Source organism: Pongo abelii, chromosome 19 (genome assembly GCF_028885655.2).
Source record: "Pongo abelii isolate AG06213 chromosome 19, NHGRI_mPonAbe1-v2.0_pri, whole genome shotgun sequence".
NCBI lineage: Eukaryota > Metazoa > Chordata > Mammalia > Primates > Hominidae > Pongo > Pongo abelii.
The window spans coordinates 68,060,798-68,080,272 of NC_072004.2; the positions used below are offsets into that span (position 1 = coordinate 68,060,798).

The following is a 19,475-nucleotide window of genomic DNA, read 5'->3' on the forward strand; positions in this document are numbered from 1 at the left end:
TGAGGCAGCGGTTGTAGTGAGCCAAGATCACACCACTACACTCCAGCCTGGGTGACAGAGCGAAACTCCAACTCAAAAAAAAAAAAAAAAGTGGGGGGGGAGCAGGGGTGGGTGCTGGGAAGGCAAGAGGGAAATAGCAGAGGAGAGACAAGGGAACTCCTGGCTTGAGAAGGCTCTTGCCTGTCCCACCTCATGCAAGCATAAGCACTCCTGCCAAGACGGGGGGCCTCCAGAGGATGTCCAACTTAAAGCTCAGATCCTGGGCAGCAGCAACGGGGAGGGGATTGGGGTGTCCCAGGGCAGATGGCCTTAAGGGGCCTATTTGTAGAGGCAGAGGCCCAGAGGCTGTCGTATGCAAGCTGCTTAGGGTCACAGAGAAATCCGGAGCTTCCCTGATGACCATCTTTCTTCTCCTCCTCTTTCTGACTCTCTTCTTCCTTCCACTCTCCCTAAACCCGCTGAATCCCTTAGGCGGCTGGGATCAATATAAGCTAGAAACTGATGCGTATACAAGGGAAATCAGGAAGCCTAGAAATAGCAGAACCTGGGAGAGGTACCTGTGTACAGGGCAAATGAGGGGAGCCTGAAAACAGCTGAATCTGGGGAGATGGAACTGCCTAGTGAGAGAGCAACGGGCTTCTGGAAACTGCCGAACCCAGGGAGGCCAATTTGTATACCGGGGAAATATGGGGGAACCTAGAAACAGCAGGATCTGGGGAGACAGTCGTGTACAGGGGGCAGACAGAGGGAGTAGCCTGAAAACAGTTGAATCTGGGGAGGAAGATTCGTGTGCAGAGGGAACAAGGGGAGACTGGAAACAGCACAATCTGGGGAGATGGGATAGTGTACAGTAGAAGCTAGGGTGGCCTGGAAACTGGGGCTCTCAGGGGATGAATCTGCTTTAAATTGCATGGGGGGCAAGGGAGCCTGGGGAATCTGATGTGGCAGGCGCGAGCAGGGACACGGGCAAGCACAGGGTGCTGGTTGCATGGAAGGGGAACGCAATGGAACTCCCTGCCTTGTAGGTTTGAGTTAGACCCCTTGGCAGTCTCTTCTTGCAGACAGGGCAGGGTAAGGGAGTAGCTCTCCAGTGGGGAGGCAGGATTTCACACGGCAAGAAGAGAAGGGCCTTTGTGTGCAGTTGCTGCCCTGGTCCTAAAATGAGCAAAGCCTGGAATTCCCTAGGGGAAACAGCCCAGGAGTTGGGGTGGGAGAGGATGAGGAGGTTGAAGGAGCTTTGGTCCCCTTGCCTGCCTTCTTCCCAACCCCTCTCTGACAGAGATAGGCCTCTTTCTCCCTTTCCACCGACCAGCCTGACCTCTCCCTTCAGCAGTTCCCTTCTGAGTAACAGACAGACAAAGACAGAGCTGTAGACCATTGACTGAAGGAGGCCCCACAAAAGTTCCCTCCCAACCCACCATCCCCCCATACCCTCCCCAGAGGCCCTGAGCCAGCCAGAGCCAACGGGAGCTGTCACTCTAGTGGAGCTGCCTTCAGGTAGGTGACGGGCCTTCAGGAGGCAGGTTGACTAGGGGCTGGGAAAGGCCTGAGATTTTTGGGATTCTGTTTGTGCCTCTTGGAAACCAGAGTTTCCCAGCCGGTTGCCTCTGAGAGAGGAAAGGGGCCAGAACAGTGGCCACTATTGCAGAAAGAAAAACCTGGTTCCACTATTTCTAGCTGTGGGATCTTGGCCAGTTGTCATTCCTCTCTGAGTTTCAGTTTTTTCATCTGTAAAATGAAGGATTGGTCCAGATCTCTAAAGGCCCTTGCAGCTCTAACATGAGGATTCTTAGTAGCCTCGGAGAGAGAGCTCAGCCTGGCATTTCTTCTCATTTGCTAATACAGCTCAGAACTTTCCGGCGAACATTGGAAGGAGGCTGGCATTTGGGATGTTGTGAGAGCGTTTAAGCAAGCTTTCCCTGGCATTGATAACACTTCTGGAACATGTGTGTTTCTACTTTTTGTCACTCCAAAGGGTTCCTCCCCTTGAGCAAAATTATTTTTTACGCCAACCACCTCAGGCTTCCTGCCTTTTGATTTAGGCTGGAAGGTGGAATCTGAACCTAGAATCTCATCTTCCTGTCCCAAATCTGCCTTATTCCCTGCCGGCCTCACTCCCAACCTCTCTGTGCTCTCTTGCCCGTGGCTTCTGTGATTACCTCGTTTCTCCGAAAGCCAGGGATGTTTGGAAAGAGGGCTTATGCTTGGGATCTTATAGTGAAGCCTCAGAGTCTCAGGGAAAGGACCCTCCTCCCCTAACAGAAAGACAGCTAGGTACCCCAAGGCCCTGAGGCATCGCACTGCCCGTTGTTCATTACTAAGTCCAGAGAGGGTTCCCAGTGCATCCCTTGCAAGGCTGCCAGCCGGGAGTACATCTGAGACCACCTATAAAAAACCACCCTCAGCCTGGACGCATGGAAAGCATAGTGTGTGTGTGATGTGGAGGGGGTCAAATAACCATGGGCCTAACTCAGGCCAGGCCTGAGTGGCTGGAGTACCAGACCTGTGCTTCTCCACTCCTCCCTTTAGTCTGAGAAAGCACTGCGTTTAGCACAAGAAGCATGGCTTGGGCTGATGCTCTGATGGTTCCAGAAACCCTGCCCACCTCCAGTCTGTGCAGATGAAATCATTCCCAGCACTTACAGAACGGGAATGGAAGAGTCTTGTCCAGATGGAGGGGGAACTATGGTTGCCTGCCTTACTTCTTTTGGGGACCTCAGGTGACCTGCCTCAACATACCAAAGGGGAGGAGGAGGAGTCTTCAGGGGACAGTGCTGGGAGCTGGACTCCCGGGGTCCAGTGTCACCAAAGATGGCCTGGGGACACAGAACCTCTTGCGAACCGCACTGGGGCCAGTCCTCCCTAAACACAGGCTGAGTGCGGGTCGTCTCTCCCCCACTCTGCCTTCCTGGGCACCTTCAGGGATGCGCGGGCAGTTCTTAATGGGTCCCAAGGCTGTGGGAGCTGAAGGGGTAGTGGGCCGGGCGGAGGAGGGAGGGGAGAGGGGGGAGGGGATCTGATTAGAATCCGGGCCGTATGGCGAACACTGCGGAGATGGAGGTAATCACTGAGCGGGCGAGACAGCGTGCTCGGCGACAGCAGGCAGCCCCGCCGTCGCCATGGCAACCGCGGCCTCCGGGGCGCGCGGCTAGGCGCAGCTCGGCGTCTGCGGCGGAACATCTGCTTTGCACAGGGCTGCTGGGAGCCAGGGGGCGCGGGCGCGGGCGCGGCTGCTCCCCCTACCCCGCGAAAAAGAAACAAATTAGGCCAACTGTCCAATGAGGGGCCGCAAATGTATTTATTAATGCGAGGGAAAGGTTGTTCCGGAGCGCAGTTTGATTAATGTTTGAGTCTTCAGCTTGTCAGTCTGGTTTTGTCTCCTGCAAAAGGGGAAAAGGGAGGGGTTGGGTGAGGGGCTGGTAGGGGAGTGGAGAGGAGATAGACAACAAAGCGGGAGGGGATGTTAATAGCCAAATAGGCTCTTTTTCATGTTTCCCCCAGCCTGCCACCCTTGATGGATGGCTCAGACAGACACCAGAGCGCATCAGGGAGACGCAAGCCCCCCAGAGAGATGGCGGGATGGAAGAGAGGGGGCCGCTGGAGCCTGGCTGGGGTCGGTGCGGCGGGAACTCCCGAGGGCTGCCTGGAGAGGAATGGCCCCAGGAAACGGGCAACTTCTGGGGAAACCAGAGGAAAATTGCACTCATGTTTACAAGTCTCCCCTCCCCTTCCCAGTTTGCTCCTCTGGGCCCTGGAGATATCACCGAGGTCGGAGAGTGAGGGGTCTCCATACCCTCTGGATATAGAAAGAGGCGAGAAGCTCTCATCCGTGTGTTAGGGATGGGAGAAGCGAAGTAGGCAAAAGCGTAGGCTTCGAATTCTCCTTCCTCTCTCTTTCCTCCACCCTTCTCTTTTCTTTCCTCTCACCCTCTGTCCTCGGCCATATATCCTGTCTTCACTTTTGCTCCGTCGTCCCTCCTTCCTGTTTGTCTCTTCTATTGTTTCTTTCCTCCATCTCCCCCATGCCCCGTTGGTGACATCAGCTGGCTGTGATAGGAACCACCTTGCGAAGATGTCTTCTGTGACCAGTCTGAACACCTATAATGCTTTCTATTTTTCCTTCTCTAGAGTCATGGGGGAACTGAGAGCCCCCTTGGAAACTCAAATTTGACGACCCAGTTTGTGAGAAAACACAACCGCACCCCTTTTCTGCCCTCCCCACCAAATCCTCAGCTCCAGCCCACTAGGAATGTGGAGTGCAAACTGAAAATTACCGATTTCTGGCCAGGCCTGGGATTCAGAAACACAGGCGAGGGTCTGTAAAACTTAGGCTGCTTTGAGGTTAGAGGCTTCCTCTTTACTATCCCTTGACAAAAAAAAAAAAAGAAAGAAAGAAAGAAAAGAAATACCCCTTTAAAGCCTAAGCCAAATTCTAACATGACTGTGCAGCTCATTTTACCTTCTTGTACAAGAAAGAAGTGCATTTCTACATCTGAAGAGCTTTGCAAGAGGGAAGTTATTGGACACCAAAAAAACCTGTTTGATGGTGGGGCACAGTGGCTCATGCCTATAATCCCAGCAATTTGGGAGGCCGAGGCAGATGGATCACTTGAGGTCAGGAGTTCAAGACCAGCCTGGCCAACATAGTGAAACTCCATCTCTACTAAAAATACAAAAAATTATCTGGGTGTGGTGGCATGCGCCTGTAATTCCAGTTACTCGGGAGGCTGAGGTGGGAGAATCGGTGGAAACCGTGAGGCAGAGGTTGCAGTGAGCAGAGATGGTGCCACTGCACTCCAGCCTGGGTGACAGGGGGAGACCTCATCTCAGAAAACAAACAAACAAACAAACGTGGAGCAGATCAGAGCCCCACTCTCCATGGAAGATTTTTATTTATCACTAGCATCACAATTATTATATTTAATTATTATTTACAGTGCTGGGATGAAGGGATTACTCTCGTCAAATGTGGTCATAGCACGGTGGTTGAGAGCAGTGGCTCTGGAACCAAACCATCTGGATTGAATTCTGGTTTCTCCACCTACGAGCTGGATGACCATAGGCAAATTACTTGGCTCTCTCTAAGCCTCAGTTTCCTCATCAGTAAAATGGGATTATAGTTGTCCGTAGATCACTGGGTTGTAGAAAGGACAAATGACATAATCCATATAAAGTGTATAGCATTGTGTATAATGATTATTATGTGCCCAATACACATTGGCTGTTACTTGGTTATAGATCCTTTTCAAACACATCCCATGATCACCAACACTGAATATGCATTGCACTCCAACTATGTATGTGGCATTACATTAAATATAAGGTAGCAAGAGATATAAACATGACTTCTGCTCTCAAAGGTTTACAGTCTTTCTGATGAGAAATAGTAGATGCATTAAAAATGACAAATCACCTAAGGAATCGTATGCCAAGTGCCAAATGAATAGTACAAATGCCAGATGCTTCAACGCTCAGCTCCAAGGGAGGGGTTGCAGGACTTGGAGCTAGGGGTCCCCCGCAAAAGGAGCCACAGAGCCTGGGTCTTTAAGGAAGTGAGGGATGGAATGAAGTGAAGTGAAAAAGGGAATGGCATGAGCAAAGACTATGAGGATGGCTTGCTTTTGAATGAATGAGTCTGGCTGCATCTATAGAGGAAACTTGGGGCTGAGTAGGTGGCCTATGCCTGTAGTTCCAGCTACTCTGGAGGCTGAGGCATGAGGATCACTTGAGTCCAGGAGTGTGTGACCAGGCTGGGCAACACAGCAAGGCCTCATCTCTAAAAAAGATAAAGTTTATCAGCCTGGGCAACATAACGAGACCTGTCTCTACAAATAAAAAATTGGCTGGGCATGGTCATGGCTGCCTGTGGTCCCAGCTACTTGGGAGGCTGAGGTGGGAAGATGGCTTGAGCTCAGGCAGTCAAGGCTGGGAGCTGGGAAGGTGCCACTGCACTCCAGCCTGGGAGGCAGAGTGAGACCCTGTTTCAAAAATAAATAAATAAATAAAATAAAAATAAAGTGTAGACTTGATAAGAATCTTTAATACAGGGCCAGGCACGGTGGCGCATGCCTGTAATCCCACCACTTTGGAAGGCCGAGGAGGGTGGATCACCTGAGGTCAGGAGTTCGAGACCAGCCTGGCCAACATGGTGAAACCCTGTCTCTACTAAAAACACAAAAATTAGCCAGGCATGGTGGCGCATGCCTGTAGTCCCAGCTACTCAGGAGACTGACGCAGGAGAATTGCTTGAACCCAGGAGGCAGAGGTTGCAGTGAGCCGAAATTGCGCCACTGCACTCCAGCCTGGGCGACAGAGCAAGACTCCATCACCAACAACAACAAAAAAGGAATCTTTTTGTTTGTTTTGGAGAGTTTTTTGGAAATGGCAGCCATAGAAAAACATTCAAACCATCCCACCACCTTCCAAGGATGAGGATCTGGTTCCTTTGAGGAAAGCAACACAAATGTGCTGAAGACTCTGAAGATAATTCCCATGGAGCCTTCCCATTTTCCAAAAAAAGTTTTGAAACTGCTTTTAGCAATGGCAAAGTGTTGAAATAGAATTATAGCCTCCTACTAAGAAGTCATGACAACTGAGTGCCATCTATGATCCTGGATTGTATCCTGGACTGGCAGTAGAGAGGGTTTGACAATGGAAATAGTCATAAAGGACATTACTGGAAAAATGGATGGACATTGAATATGGGTTGTACATTAGATGGTAGTTTCATAACAATGTTAAATTTATTGATTTTGATCATGATACTGAGGTTGTTTGTGTAAGAGAATGCCTTTGTTCTTAGGAAACACATACTAGAATATTTAGGAGTAAAGGGACAGGATGTCTCCAATGTACTCTCCAAAAGTTCCAAAAAAATGTATATGTAAACATGTAGATAGATAAGGATGAAATGAATGGAGCAAAATGTAAACAATTGATGAATCTGGGTAAAGGGCATATGGGAGTTCTTTGTACTGTTTTTGACATTTTTTTTATAAATTTGAAATTTATCAAAATAAAAAGTTACCAAAAAACCAACTATATAGCCTCCATCTGAAGGAGAGAGATTCATTTAGATGTTGATTCTTTCTTTCTTTCTTTTTTTTTTTTTTTTTGAGACAGAGTTTCGCTCTGTTGCCCAGGCTGGAGTGCAGTGGTGCCATCTCGGCTCACTGCAAGCTCCGCCTCCCAGGTTCACGCCATTCTCCTGCCTCAGCCTCCCAAGTAGCTGGGACTACAGGTGCCCGCCACTACACCTGGCTAATTTTTGTTTTTGTTTTTGTTTTTTTTTTTTTTAGTAGAGACAGGGTTTCACCGTGTTAGCCAGGATGGTCTTGATCTCCTGACCTCGTGATTGGCTCACCTCGGCCTCCCAAAGTGCTGGGATTACAGGCATGAGCCACCGTGCCCGGCCAGATGTTGATTCTTTCAAAATGGTCCTTTTAGGAGGCACTGTACTCTTCAACACTTTATCGGGATTGGGTGAAAACATGAAAGACAAGCTCATCAGCTCTGTGGATGATACACAGCTAAAAGAGAGAGTTAATGTTTTGGGTGACAGGCTAAGGATTTAATAAGATCTTAGCAGGATGGGAACACTGGCCCAAATCGAACACAGTTTAACATTGATGTATGCTCCATCAGTGTTAAATTGAGTTGAGTGAGGTGAAATTTAAAAGAATTAAATAAGTTTTATACTTGTCACCAAAAGAGTTAATTCAGTAGGAATGAGGAAGACAGGGCCTAAGAGTGACATATACTAAAAACAGTAAGTTTAGTTGCCTGCAACCTCAATACGCTGATATGATAGAGAAGCTACTATGGGCCGGGCATGGTGGCTCACACCTGTAATCCCAGCACTTTGGGAGGCTGAGGAGGGCGGGTCACATGAGGCCAGGAGTTCGAGCCAGCCTGGCCAACATGATGAAACCCTGTCTCTACTAAAAATACGAAAATTAGCTGGGTGTGGTGGCGTAATCCCAGCTACTGGGAGGCTGAAGCACAGGCATTGCTTGAATCCGGGAGGCGGAGGTTGCAGTGAGCCGAGATTGTGACACTGCACTCTAGCCTGGGAGACAGAGTGAAACTCTAAACAAACAAACAAACAAATAAAACTGCTATGATCTGCGTCTGCTGTAAAAAATTATAGATTCTGAGCTGCATTAATAAATACAATCTTTAGAACAAGCGAGGTGATGGTCTTTCTTTATCCTGTGCCCTTTGGAATTAATCTTTAGGTCTGGGGCACTATTTATAAAGAAAGGCATTGCTAATGAAAAGGCCTGTGGGATATTTAAACATAGTGAGATTTTGAAAGGAGAGCACTTGAGGAATAGGTGAAGGAATTAGGAATGTTTAACTCTTAGGGATTCCTGTTGGCTGCCTTCTAGACATTTGATTGGCATCTGAACTGTGGAGGAAGATTTACATATTCTCCATCAATTCACACAATGAAAAAAGGACAGAAGGAGGTGAATTACAGGGAAATAGTTTCTGGTTTAGTATGAGAAAGAATTTTCTAAACATTAAAACAGGGCCGGGTGCGGTGGCTCACGCCTGTAATCCCAGCACTTTGGGAGGCCGAGGCGGGTGGATCACGAGGTCAGGAGATCAAGACCATCCTGGCTAACACGGTGAAACCTCGTCTCTACTAAAAATACAAAAAATTAGCCTGGCGTAGTGGTGGGCGCCTGTAGTCCCAGCTACTCAGGAGGCTGAGGCAGGAGAATGGCGTGAACCCGGGAGGCGGAGCTTGCAGTGAGCCGAGATTGCGCCACTGCACTCCAGCCTGGGCAACAGAGCCAGACTCCGTCTCAGAAAAAAAAAAAAAAAAACCACCCATTAAAACAGTCTGAAAATAGAAAGGCATTACCTAGTGAGGTAATAAGTTATCTGTGGCTGGAAGTATCCAAAGAAGGCTATTATGAGGGCTACTATAATAAGAAGTCTTGCAACAGGAAGGACCCTAGGTTAGGTAGACTGCTGGTCTGTTGAACTCTAAAGTTCTAGGTAATTACATATCTATTTAGAAAAAAAAACAAAAACAAAAACAAAAAAAAAACACCTACCAGCCTCTTTTCTCTGTGGTCTTTATTATATAATGTTTACAGAAACTCCCCACACATCCACTGATTGTATAAAGCTTGGGACTGGACTGGGAGCTTCTTCATTTTGAATTCCTTGCTTCCCTACCCCATCTCTTTTCCAGCCTTCCATCCTGCCCCTTGGTTGCCTCTGTCCAGAACTTTCCTTGTCTGCCTGCAGGATGGACTTCTTGAGAGATTTATAATATTGAAAATTCTGCCAGGCACAGTCGCTCATGCTTGTAATCCCAGTACTTTAGGAGGCTAAGGCGGGTGGATCACTTGACACAAGAAATTTGAGACCAGCCTGGCCAACATGATGAAACACCGTCTCTACTAAAAATACAAAAATTAGCTAGGCGTGGTAGCACATGCTTATAATCCAGCTACTTGGGAGGCTGAGGCACGAGAATTGCCCGAAACCAGGAGGTAGAGGTCAAAGTGAGCTGAGATTGCGCCACTGCACTCCAGCCTGGGCAACAGGGTGAGACTCTGTCTCAAAAAAAAAAAAAAAAAAAGAGGCCACATGCAGTGGTTCATGCCTGTAATCTCAGCACTTTGGGAGGCCAAGGTGGGCGGATCACTTGAGGTCAGGAGTTCGAGACCAGCCTGGCCAACATGGTGAAACCCCGTCTCTATAAAAAATACAGAAATTAGCCAGGCATGGTGGCACGTGCCTGTAATCCCAGCTCCTTGGGTGACTGAGGCAGGAGAATCGCTTGAACCCGGGAGACAGAGGTTGCAGTGAGCCGAGATGGTGCCACTGCACTCCAGCCTGGATGACAGAGCGAGACTCCCTCTCAAAAACAAAAACAAAAACAGGACAAAAGACAAAAAAAGAAAAGTCTGGGTATCGTGCCAGTCTCCCTACTGAGGCTGACTCTAACCCATAGCTGACTGGCATTTGCTCTCAGAGCACAGTTTCTGCACTTGAGGAATTTCGCTGGAATCCACGCATTCTTGCTTAGCGTGGCAGAAGGCGAGGTGAAGGTATGAGTTAGTGGAATACGTGGGTTCTAAACACCAAGCGGAGCAAACCCCCAAGGATGGACAGCACATCTCAAGAGCAAAGGAAGGTAGAAAACAGAGATCAGAGACAGCCTCTTTCTCTCCTGTAGCCTTTCCCTGCAGTTCTTTTCTGTTTTAATCACAGGAAGAGTGATTAGTTAGCCAAGGAAGGATGGGGGAAGAAAGCAGATGAGTTTTATCTGGCTGGGGTCTGCCCGAGCCGCAGCCATGTGACTACCTGGCTGACCTGGGATCTCCATCATGTCCCTGCCTGTCCACAAGACGGATCAGGCTGCCCTTCTCGGCAGCACCCACCCCCGCCCCCATTCCAGGAGAGGGTTGCTAGGATAATTATAGCCTACTTGTGTCTCTCTCTCCCTCTCTCTTATTCCTGTAGGTCCTGGACATTTTTTACTTTCTCAGAGGACTGGGGAACTTCTTCAACACTGTAGTAAACTAGAATCTGGAAAGTTCCTTCTAGCAGAAATGAGGAGGTTAAATTCTCAGAAATCATTTCCATTTTTTACCCTTCTCTACCCATCTCCCTCTCAATGTTAACTGGGAACCTATTGCTTTGCCCTTCATTTCAGCAACACAGAGCCTTTCCCCAAATATTCAGGCCTCTCTGTCATCCATAAAACTGCTCCCCTCGACCTGCTGGGTTCAAGTGACTCACTCACCTCAGGCTCCTGAGTAGCTGAGACTACAGGCATACACCACTTCTGGCTAATTTTTATATTTTTTATAGAGACGGGGGTCTCATCATGTTGCCCAGTCTGGTCTCGAACTCCTGGGCTCAAGCTATCTGCCCACCTTGGCCTCCCAAAGTGCTGGGATTACAGGCATGAGCTACTGTGCCCAGCCTCGGGTATCTCATTCAGTATTGAAGGAAACAGACCTGGATTTGAATCCTAGTTCTATCAGTTGCAAGCTCTGTGACCTTGGACAAATGGCAAAATCTCTCAGATGATCCATTATTCCGCTTGTGAAATGGGAATAATTATACCCATTCACAGAATTTTTGTAAAAATTCAACAAAATAATGCATGTAAAGCTCTTAGCCAATGATTGGCAAAGTTAAGTGCTCAAAAGATGGCAACTATTGCTTCTAGGGCTCACCTTTGTTTGTGCTAAGTGGATGAAGCAAAAGGAGATGGCAGGGATTAAGGGAAACACACCAGAAAGGAGGCTCACAGAAGAGATGCTGAAAGGGATGGATTTGGTTAATGTAGGATGGATGGCGGAGAAGGAGGAAGAAGATGGGGAGAAGGAAAGGGGAAGGAAAAGGGATCATTGGAGACTAGCCTGGCAGAGAAAGAAAGTTGGGATGCACAGAACAAGACAGAGCACAGGAAAGGGATGGACAAACAGCAGATGGGAGAGGAAGACCGGGGGGGAGGGGTACCCAGCTGGTGTGAAACAGACAAGAGGTGCTGGAGAAGACAGAAGAAAAAGAGAAAACCAAGGGGTGGGGGGTGGTGTCAAAATGAGACAGAGAAGCAGGGGCAGGACAGACAGACTGAGAGTGAGTTGGGAAAGCACAAGACGGACAGACAGATGGCAGGGACAAGAGGGTGCCCTGGGTTGCCTGCATTCTGCTGTGTTTACCAGCTAATTGAGTTAAATTGTTGTCAGAGATGTAATTAAAGGGTAGAGAGAGCTCTCTGGCAGGCCCGAAACAGATGGAGGGGGCTTTAATTGGTAATTAAATTCTTCCCTGGCAGCTGAGGAAGGAGCTTGTGCTTCAGCCTCACAAGGCCACGGGTGGCCTTCCCCCCACGTCTGGCCCCTCTCAGGGGCTTTTTGGGGAGGGGGCTGGGCCCTGCGCACCAGCAGCCCTGCAGGCGGCGAGGCCTGGTAACTGCAGGAGAATGAATGCCAAAGCGACCCTTCTTCCCTGCTGGGGCTGGCTCAGCTCCCATGAGCGAATCCAAGCACACCCACCCCCGCGCCTGCTCCTCCCCAACCTCCACACCCTCACCCACCAAACTAGCATTGACCGATGAATTCCTACGTGGCCCCCATTGCTTCACTTGGGATCCCAGGGAAGAATAGTGGGGCTCAGGCCCTGCAGCCTGATCGGCTTGGGAAGAGTTAGTTGGTTTAGTCAGGGACCCAGCAGACCCATCTGTTGGCATGGCTCCCACGAGCCTGTCAGCATCTGCCCCCCTCCCCCTTCCAGGAGACGCTGTGCAGAGATTCTATTCTGCCTGGCACATCACTGTCTGGCGCTGACTCTGCTTCCATCCTTCTCCACCCCCTGCCCTCACCCCCACAGCAGTAAATAAGACAGGGATGGGATCAGTCGCCCTGATGGGCAGATAGATTGGTTAGATGCTCTAAGATGTGGGCATTTAGACTAATCGGCTTTCAATTCAAAATCTCAATTTGACCTGAATTTCATTGGAGAAGGACCCTTGGGATGGCAGATTTCCCAGAAACCCACAAATTCTAGACATGATCCATTTCAAAGAAAGAGATAAGTAAAAAGCAGAGACAAGGCTTTTTAAAAGAAGGCTGAAAGGGAAGTTAGGCAGAAAGAAAATCCAGGGCAGACATTGTGGGATTATTGTAAAATGCATGACTGACTATGAGTCAGCAATACAGTGCTGTTCTTACAAAAGCAAGCTGCATGCCGGATGCATATATAAGGAACCTGGGGGTCATTTTCATTATATCTCAGCTGATCAGACAAAAGTTCTTTGTCTTGCTCTGGACTCCAGGGAGCCTAGAGAGTCACAGGCGAGTTTCGAGGGGTTTCTGGGAGAACTGTAGAAATGACAGAAGGATTTGTGAGGCACAGTGCCCGATTGTATGAATTTTCGCTAAGCTTGTCAAGCATTCTCTGTTTTTTTGCCTTCAGCCCCACATATGCTGGTCTCTCTGCCAGGATCTTTGCTCTCCACCCTCCCTTCCACATCCTTGGACTAACTGCTACTTATCCTAAGGCCACAAGCTAGCCCTCCTTTCCTTCTTTCCCCTCCCTCCTTTCCTTCCTTCCAGTTGAGTCTCACTCTCTTGCTACATGCTGGAAAGCAGTGGTACAAACACCACTCACTGTACCCGCCACCTCCCAGGCTAAAGCAATTTTCTTGCCTCAGCCTCCTGAGTAGCTGGGATTACAGGCACACACCACCACACCCAGCTATTTATTTTATTTTATTTTATTGGAGAGAAGGGGTTTTGCTGTGTTGCCTAGGTTGGTCTCAAATCCCTGGGCTCAAGGGATCCCCCTGCCTTGGCCTCCCAAAGTGCTGGGATTATAGGCATGAGCCACCATACCCGACCCTTCATTTCTTCAGGAGGCTTTGCCCCACCCCATCTTACCATCCCAACATCTGCCCTAGCCTAACATCCTGACATGCTATTTTCTTTTTTTATTATTATTTTTTAGAGATGAGGGTCTCGCTGTGTCACCCAGGCTGGAGTGCAGTGGTGCAATCAAGGCTCACTGAAGCACCGTGACCTCCTCTCAGGCTCAAGCAATCCTCCTACCTCAGCCTCTCAAGTAGCTGGGACCACAAGCATGTGTTACCATACCCGGCTAATTTTTTAATTTTTTGTAGAGACAGGGTCTCGCTATGCTGCCCAGGCTGGTCTCAAAATCCTGACTTCAAGCAATCCTCCTGCCTTGGCTTCCCAAAGTGTTGAGATTATAGGCGTGAGCCACCATACCTGGCCAACATTGCAAATTTAACTGTCTGACTCCCTTAAAAGGCTATAGGATACAAAGGCCAAGGATAGTGTCCATTTTGCTCATCTCCCCAACAGCTACTAAAGGACCTGGTGAGTAGGAGGTGCTGAATTAATTTTTATTGAATGAAGAAATAAACCCAGAACATTCAGGGTGAAGAAAGCAAACTCTGAAATCATCAGTGAAGTTATTATGCAAATGAGAGGCCTAGAAATCCAGCCAAGATTTAGGTTAGCTGTAGGAAAGAACTCTTTTTTTTTTTTTTTTTCGCCTTTCCCTATTTGCTAAGGGAAAATGAGGAAATCTCTTTTAGAAACAGAAAGAAGACAAAGTCTTATGACTGGTCAGCTGGTGGTAGCCTTCACCCTCTGCTGTGGGAGGTCAGGAGAGGGAGCTTGCTGGTTCCCAAACACCAGACCCCTCTTCAACGGGAGATTTTTAATAATCAGTATGTCTAGAGGCAGGGGTAAGAAATTGTACTTTTTATTTTGTTTTTAAAAATTATTTATTTATTTATTTATTTATTTATTGAGACGGAGTCTTGCTCTGTCGCCCAGGCTGGGGTGCAGTGGCACAATCTCAGCTCACTGCAACCTCCACCTCCTGGTTTCACGCCATTCTCCTGCCTCAGCCTCCCAAGTAGCTGGGACCACTGGCGTCTGCCACCACACCCAGCTAATTTTTTGTATTTTTAGTAGAGATGGGGTTTTACCGTGTCAGCCAGGATGGTCTCGATCTTCTGACGTCATGAACTGCCCGCCTTGGCCTCCCAAAGTGCTGGGATTACAGGCGTGAGCCACTGCGCCTGGCCTAGAAATTGTACTTTTTAAATCGTCCCAGGTAATGACAATTCTGATGATTGGCAGATAGAAATCACTAGATTAAATGCCAGGTTTCTTTCAGCTACAAACATTTGTTTTTCCTCTCCTTTTCTTTTGCTTGCTGGCATTTTTTTCCCACCAGCTAGAAGAAATCAGCCCAGCTGATTCTACTAGGCTTGAAAGATAGCAAGCTTGGGAATATTGAAATCTTCACAGAACCTTGGCAAAAATAGAGGCGAAACATGCTTGTGGGGTGGGCCCTTCCACTACATGCAGAATGCAAACTCCATGTTCACCCCTACCATCCCCATCATAAAGACCAGACTGAAATACGATTTTAAGCCTGGTTCAGTAGCCCCATTCTACAAAACGGTACTGAAATACAAAAAATGTCATGGTCAGGAACTGCTGGAGCTATGGGTTGAGCCCTGCATTTGAACACCCGCCTCCACTTCCTGGCTAGCATCCTCCCCACCACATAAATTGACGAAGCTTATTTGGCTCCAGCTCTCCCTGGATTCATTCATTCATTCAGCATTCATTCTCCTGCAGTATCTGAATGGATTCAAATGTCACTTCATTTACCTTCACCCAGCGGGGCAGGGGCACAGTTGTGGGGAGGTGGGTGACATTCCCTCCCTTAAAGCCATCCTCCTGCCACCCACTGAGAGATCCCCTAGTGAGAGACTGCTCTGGAGGGTGCCACTGCCTGCCGAGGCCACCAGAAGGCCTTGGGACCTGCAGGGTTAAGCAACTCCAGAGCTGCTTCCTGGATCATCAAAGTTGACTTGCCCACACAGACAAGGCTCGATTAGCTAAATACAGTAATAAAACCTAAGCCTCATAATTGTTCGTCATTCTTCCTCCTGCATCACCTCTTGTGGCCTGTTACTTAGACTCACAGGATTAAGACCTGGGACAAATCTCAGACTTCAAGTCCTGGGTTTTAGTAAAGCTTGGTGTGTGTGAGGGGAGTGGGGAACCCCTGTTTCAACCAACCAAAGCAGTTCTGTTTATGTGTATTTTTTTGTTTTGTTGTTTTGTTTTGTTTTGTTTTTGAGATGGAGTCTCACACCGTCACCCGGGCTGGAGTGCAGTGGTGCGATCTCCGCTCACTGCCACCACTGCCTTCTGGGTTCAAGCGATTCTCCTGCCTCAGCCTCCTGAGTAGCTGGGATTACAGGCATGTGCCACCACACCCGGCTAATTTTTGTATTTTTAGTAGAGATAGGGTTTCGCCATGTTGGCCAGGCTAGTCTCGAGCTGCTGACCTCAGGGGATCTGCCCACCTTGGTTTCCCAAAGTGCTGGGATTACAGGCATGAGCCACCTTGACCAGCCTGTTTATGTGTTTTCATATAACATGTTAGAGTTCTGGCCCGTGTCATGCTGCTAAACGTTTACTAGCTGGCTCTCACTTGGAGTTCTGAAGCCCTGATTTGTAGCATTTGCTTATTTCTGTGGTGTAAATATTTCCACAAAAGCCCATTTCAAGACACCAACTGGAAATCCCAGTGCAGAGTTGGGAAAGGCACATAATTGGCTTTTAGGAGCCGGTGTAAGCCAGCTTCAGCATGGCACTGGTTCTGGTCTTTTTTTTTTTATGACAAAGTCTTGCTCTGTCACCCAGGCTGGAGGGCAGTGGCGTGATCTCAGCTCACTGCAACCTGTGCCTCCCGAACTCAAGCCATCCTTCTGCCTCAGCCTCCTGAGTAACTGGGACTACAGGCGTATAACACCACGCCCAGCTAATTTTTGTATTTTTAGTAGAGACAGCGTTTCACCATGTTGCCCAGGCTAGTGTTGAACCCCTGAGCTCAAGTGATCCTCCAACCTCAGCCTCCCAAAGTGCTGGGGTTACTGGCATGAGCCACCGTTGCCCAGCCCAGTCTTCCTCTTTAAAAAGAAATGTGGGCCGGGCGTGGTGGCTCACGCCTGTAATCTCAGCATTTTGGGAGGCTGAGGCAGGTGGATCACCTGAGGTCAGGAGTTTGAGACCAGGCTGGCCAACATGGTGAAACCCCATCTCTACTAAAAATACATTTAAAAAAGTAGCCATGTGTGGTGGTGGGTGCCTGTAATCCCAGCTACTTGGGAGGCTGAGGCAGGAAAATGGCTTGAACCTGGGAGGCGGAGGTTGCAGTAAGCTGAGATTGTGCTACTGCACTCCAGCCTGGGTGATGGAGCGAGACTGTCTCAAAAAAAAAAAAAAAAAAAGTGTGAAGACTTTTCTATTACTACCTTTTAAAGATGAGGCAGCTGAGACCTAGAAAGATTAATTGTTACTGAGAGCCACACAGCTTTCTAGGACCAGATTCCAAAGTCCCTGATCCCCGAACCACCAGATGCCACACTCCACAATCCAACTTGGCTGGACTGTCATAGGCAGGGAGGAGAGGAGACAGGGAGACAGACATCACCACAGCAGCACCCAGGCAGGAGCGCAGGGGGCCATCGACAGTGGCCAATGTCAAAATAAGTGGCCAAAGGGTCTCGCAGCCAACCTTTGCTGGGCAAAACCAAACCAAACCCAAACAAACCCCTCAAACTTGAAGACTACTATTTTGAACCAACCCTGTTCATGTCCTCAGGGAGTAAATTATTTCCCATTCTGACTTGGATGAAACAAGAAGCATCCTCACCCCTCTTCCCCCAAGTCTCTCTCCCAAACCTACGAAAAGTCCTTGGGCAATGCACTGTATGTGGGTTGAGGGGGTGTGGGAGGGAGTGGGAAAGAATAACCCTTTTTAGACAAGTCCAGGAATAATTATTTCAGCAGCTGTTATATTTTCTTCCCGGGTAAGGAGCAAGAAGGAAATGTGGTGCGGTGCTAAGTGGAGGCCTGGGTCTTTAAGAGCCCTGGATTCTCGCTCTGGCTCTTCTACTTATTTGGGTGGATCTCTTCCCCTCTCTGGACATCAACTTCCCCATCTGTACAATGAAAGTCTAGAACTGATGCTTTCCAGCATCTTATTTATTTATTTATTGAAATGGAGTTTTGGTCTTGTTGCCCAGGCTGGAGTGCAATGGCACGATCTCAGCTCACTGCAACCTCCCTCTCCCAGGTTCAAGCCATTCTCCTGCCTCAGCCTTCCAAGTAGGTGGGATTACAGGAGCCCGCCACCACACCAGGCTAATTTTTTGTATTTTTAGTAGAGACAGGGTTTCACTATGTTCGCCAGGCTGGTCTGGAACTCCTGACCTCAGACAATCCACCCACCTTGGCCTCCCAAAGTGTTGGGATTACAGGCGTGAGCCACCGTGCCCGGCCCAGCATCTCTTTCTTTCAAAATGCCATGAATTGCTGGGCACAGTGGCTCACACCTGTAATCCCAGCACTTTGGGAGGCCGAGGTGGGTGGATCATGAGGTCAGGAGATCGAGACCATCCTGGCTAACGCGGTGAAACCCCGTCTCTACTAAAAAAAATACAAAAAATGAGCTGGGCATGGTGGCGGATGCCTGTAGTCCCGGCTACTCCGGAGGCTGAGGCAGGAGAATGGCTTGAACCTGGGAGGCAGAGCTTGCAGTGAGCTGAGATCGCACCACTGCATTCCAGCCTACGTGACAGAGCGAGACTCTGTCTCAAAAAAATAAAATAAAATAAAATAAAAAATAAAATAAAATGCCATGAATCACCATGTGGGGAAATGGTAGGGAGACCACCCAGTAATGCAATAATGTTTCTCCCCCAACCCTTGCATCCCATTCTTTCACCAGCTTCAACAAAGGCCCTTTCCTTGCACCTCTGAAGATGCTCCTCACTCCATAGACACCCCACAAAGGCCCCCTCCCTCCAGTATCTCTGACGTCTCCCAGGCCTGACTGGGGCTGCCCCAGCCTGGTATCTGGCCTCCTGTGTCCTAGTCATTCTTTGTGTCCGTGTTTCTTCCCTAGGAGCTGGGGTCACTGTGCCAAGGAGGAGGAATGAGAAGTGGGGGTCGTTTTCCATCGCCTCTGCCCGTCTACCCTCCCAGTCTGGTTTGCCAGAAGAAGGGAAGGAGGATAGGGGTGGGTGGTAAAAGAACCCTGTGACCCGCCCCCCAAGCCTGTCCTGCAGCTTCTCACCCGACTGTCTTCTCCTCCAGAAGGAAAATGGGTCACGCTCCACAAGGGTCTGTTATCGCCAACCTGGCCCTGCTGCCGCCTGATAGAGCCCAGCCCTCCCCCACCAGATCTCATTAAGGGGTCGCTGTTTATGCTTCCCAGCCGCCCCCCATCCATCTTTGGCCATGGATGACAGACTGGGCCCGGAGGCTGATGTCCGGCAGGTGACAGGGTTAATGGCAGAAGAGGGCAGAGGGCAGAGGCCAGCCAACTCACAGTGGCGGGAGGGCAGTCTGGGAGGCCCTGGGTCCACTCCAGTTGGGCAGCCCCTCAAATTACAGCACCTGGGGGAGGGATGAGCCCCAGACCCCTCCATCCCCAGGGAAGCAAGGTGGGCAGTGAGCAGATGGTGGGAGGAGAGAATGTTAGCCTGGGAAAAAGAGGAGTAAAGACACTTAGAAGGGGAAGGAGAGCTGGAAAGAAGAGGGAGAAATTTCTATATTGTAGGCTCAGTGAAAACATTGCTTCTTGGATGCCTGGATACTCTTTGGCAAGAAGCACACATTTTGCAGACGTGTATGAAGTCAGGTGAGTGTTTTGAAGATGGGTGCCCAGGACCCATTCTGTTTTCCCTCCCAGTTCCCTAGTTCAGCACCTGGCACAGTGGTTAGGAGTAAGGTTCCAGAGTCAAATAATATGAGTCCAAGTCCTTTTCAGGTCCGTTCTGTGTGACACAGGTAAATTACTTAACCTCTCTAAGCCCGATGTTCTCCATGTGTGCAATGTAGCTTTGGTATTACACAGCTTCTGTGAGGAGAAACGAT

General features: G+C 49.0%; 1 long non-coding RNA gene across 3 annotated transcripts in view; it reads left to right on the forward strand.

The window, feature by feature from the left end:
* The first annotated feature begins 581 nt into the window (after positions 1–581).
* The window catches only part of LOC129054969 (uncharacterized), a 32,164-nt gene continuing 13,270 nt past the window's right edge, over positions 582–19,475 (forward strand). Inside the window, exons 1-2 of one of the 3 annotated variants that reach the window (XR_008519644.2) lie at positions 582–1,497; positions 18,502–19,239. This is a non-coding gene — a long non-coding RNA (uncharacterized LOC129054969). Of the gene's footprint in view, positions 1,498–7,306; positions 19,240–19,475 lie in introns of those variants that run through there. The other 2 variants (XR_008519648.2, XR_010137984.1) reach the window with 2 other exon arrangements.